The sequence below is a fragment of the Rhamphochromis longiceps genome, linkage group LG14, assembly GCF_057381845.1.
Source record: "Rhamphochromis longiceps isolate RC_006_pf linkage group LG14, R_longiceps_female_GT1.1, whole genome shotgun sequence".
NCBI classification, from domain to species: Eukaryota; Metazoa; Chordata; class Actinopteri; order Cichliformes; family Cichlidae; genus Rhamphochromis; species Rhamphochromis longiceps.
In genome coordinates, this window is record NC_140570.1 from 7,308,224 (window position 1) to 7,312,204 (window position 3,981).

Genomic DNA, 3,981 nt, shown 5'->3' on the forward strand with positions numbered 1-3,981 from the left:
GGAAAAAGAAAAACAGATAAAAAATGAGCTTAGAGTCCAGGACCAGCTCAAAGAAGAGAGGGTCAACTTTGAAAAAAGGACATCAGAATATCTTGTAGAGGCTAGCACGCTGTTTCAATGTAGAGACAGACTTAAAACAGTGGAGGCACTAGAAGAGAAATTAAAAGCTGAAATTAAAACATGGCAAAAAAAAGCAGAGGATTTTGAAGAGCAAAAGGACAGGGTCATTATGGAGAAAAGCGCATTGATAATGAAAAATAATGAACTGTCAGATTTGCTTTTGGGAAAGGACTTGGACAATAACAAACTAGTAAAAGAGTTAAAAGGAAAACGAGAGGAAATAGAAAGTCAGACAAAGGAAGCCTCAAAGCAGCTTTCTAACACGCAACACCTGGAGAAAGTCCTGCAGATGAAAAATGAACAAATAGCCAAACTTGAAAGTGAGAGGCGGGAATCCTTCAAGAAAATGACATCCCAAGATCATGAGATCGTCAGTCTGAGAAATGCTCTGAAAGAAACAGAACACAGACTAAAAATACAGATGACGCACGACGAGTTTTGGAATGAAAAACTTAATAAGGAGTTATCTGAGGCTAAGACCGTGATCAGTCAATTTAAGGACACCATAGAGTCACTGACAAAAGACACAGAACAAAAGAATAGTGAACGAGAAGTGATTCAAGCAGAGCTATCCAAGTCTCAGACCAGGTATTTTGCTGTGAAAAATCAACTGGAGCTCATCAAACAAAAGCAGGCAGAAGCGCAGACGGCACAGGCCAAACAACTTGCCTGTGTCAACAAGGAGCGCAAGGTAGTTAAGAAAAGGCTGGTCCAGATTTTGGCAGACAAAGAAAAGGTGGACAAAGAGCTCACACACTACAAAGAAATTGTGTTTCAGCAGCAACAAAACATAAAAGAGCTGGAAACTGAAATTCAAATGAGTTCAACTCAAAGACAAACGATTGAAGGACAAAAACAGGAAATTGACCGTCTGACGAAGCAGGTAAAGGACCTGCGTGAGGAGAATTCCTTAAAGGTTGCCATTGAGCTGCACAAATACGCTGCAAAAACACAGGAAAAAATCTTCTCGCAGTGGCGAACAAACAGACTTAACGCTAAAAGAAAAATGCACATGTCCAGTCACGCATTAGTATTTGAACAGCGCCGCCGGGACCGCCTGTTATGCAAATATAAACAACTGGTCACAGAAAAGGACAAAGAAATTAAAGAACTGCGGTCAACGCTGAATCAGGAGGCTGCACTTCAAAACAAAGATGCCATACAGAAACTCCACAGATGTGAGTGGGAAAATCGCGACCTCAAAAAGCAGTTAGTAACAACACAGCGAATCCTTTCTGTATATGAGGCTAAGAACAGCAGCCTTGTAGAAGAAAATAAACAACTGACACTTGAGGTCAGCGCAAAGCACGCCCCGCTACCTCAGATTTCCACCAAGGCCAAGTCAAACTCTATGGCGAAATCATATCAGCAGTCTGAGGTTGGGCGCTCAACCAGATTCATCTCAAGCATTCCTCAAAAGACAGAAAAAAAGGTTTATTTCCTCCCTCCTCTCGTAGGCAAAACGTTGGCATTGCAGAATGTAAGCAGTAGACCCTCCAGATTAACCAACACACCCCCATAATTAAGTAACAGACCCCATCAGCCGGGTCATCACACCAGTAAGAACCCTGCTGCCCTGTTCCCACACCAGAAAGAACAATTTTAAACAATAATTCCCATTCATACATTGAAAGAAATAATCAGTTTTTAGACTGGTCAACAAACACAAACTGACTTTTTAAAAAATTAAAACTCAATCACTAAGAGATATGGTTAAAAACAATGCTAAAAATACACTGAGGCAATTACCTCTCTAACCCAGGAGGACCTGTATTTCCCTTAACACCAAAAATAGTAGACAACACTAAATAATAACATCTGTTTGCTGTGAGGAAGTGACATGAACACGTTCCATCTGTGTCACTACCTCACCCCCAACCAGTCGCGGCAGATGACTGCCCCTTTCTGAGCCTGGTTCTGCCGGAGGTCTCTGCCTGTTAATAGGCAGTTTTTCCTCCCCACTGTCGCCAAGTGCTTGCTCATAGGGGGTCCTCGGATTGTTGGGGTTTCTGTAATATTGTAGGGTCTTTACCTTACAATATCAAGTGCCTTGAAGCATCTTCTTGTGAACTGGCACTATGCAAATAAAAAATTATTGGACTGAACTGATTTTCCTTTTGTTTATTAAGTCTGAGTGGTTGTGTTTTAGCACTTTTGATCTACTTCTATACATTGTATTCATTCCTTGAAACAAAGTAATAATTCTAAACTTTCCACTGTGATTCTAAAACCTTAGCAGAGAGCAGAGTGATAGGTTTGTAGCTTGAACCTATTCGCTGGAACGTTGAAGACAATATAATTACACAGCAAAGCAAGACACAAGTAGGCAAAGTTCTTCATGTTTCTCGTGCACGGGAGAGAACCGGACAGGCGCCGTTCCTTCGCTTGACCCCAGTTGCTCTCTTCGTTCTCCCGTAACACTGTTCTTTTATTGAGGTTACATGAATATGCATCGGTTCATTAACATATGACGTCTACATACACACAAAGAGTACCTTGCCTGTGTGTGTGTATGTGTGTGTGTGTGTGTATGTATGTGTGTGTGTGTGTGTGTATGTATGTGTGTGTGTATGTGTGTGTGTATGTGTGTTTGTGTGTGTCACAAAGCCATTTGTGACATCACAGAATTGCCTTTGAAGATAGCTGTAGGGGGCGGAGTCAGGTTCCAAGAAAACCTATAAATACACCCCATGTTGACAGAAACTGTAAGTTTGAGTTTCCATTTGGAACCCACATTACCTAGTTGAGTAGATAACTGGTTGCACTTGATAACTTTGCGCAAACAATATAAATACAAATTAAATACATTCATTTAAAAATAGCTGCCACACTAGAATTACAGCATAAAAAAATTGAAAAATTTAGGAGAAGAGAAAAACACCTCATGGCTTTAAACAAGGAACAGCAGAAGACAATATCAAAATTTGTTAAGGTGTGTAGAGAACGTGTGGATGATATTTCGAGCCTTAAACAGGAAGCCCGCGCCCATCTCTCACAAGTAGACCAACTAAGAAAACGTATGGCTCAATGTGAGATGAAGGCTGCAGGATCAGAGAAATATGAGAAAAAAATCCTGGACCTTCAAAAGAAATGCAAAGACTTGGAAAGGAAACATGCCACTGAAAAAAAGAGACGGGAGCAGAAAGAAAAAGATGTGGAATTTCTGTCTCGTCTTCAAGGCAAAGTCAATAGACTGAGCAAAGAAAATGAGGCCTTGAAGCAAGAATTAAAGCAAGTGACCACTGAAAAAAACCTAAAAGTAAAAGAACTGAAGGAAAAAGAAAAACAGATAAAAAATGAGCTTAGAGTCCAGGACCAGCTCAAAGAAGAGAGGGTCAACTTTGAAAAAAGGACATCAGAATATCTTGTAGAGGCTAGCACGCTGTTTCAATGTAGAGACAGACTTAAAACAGTGGAGGCACTAGAAGAGAAATTAAAAGCTGAAATTAAAACATGGCAAAAAAAAGCAGAGGATTTTGAAGAGCAAAAGGACAGGGTCATTATGGAGAAAAGCGCATTGATAATGAAAAATAATGAACTGTCAGATTTGCTTTTGGGAAAGGACTTGGACAATAACAAACTAGTAAAAGAGTTAAAAGGAAAACGAGAGGAAATAGAAAGTCAGACAAAGGAAGCCTCAAAGCAGCTTTCTAACACGCAACACCTGGAGAAAGTCCTGCAGATGAAAAATGAACAAATAGCCAAACTTGAAAGTGAGAGGCGGGAATCCTTCAAGAAAATGACATCCCAAGATCATGAGATCGTCAGTCTGAGAAATGCTCTGAAAGAAACAGAACACAGACTAAAAATACAGATGACGCACGACGAGTTTTGGAATGAAAAACTTAATAAGGAGTTATC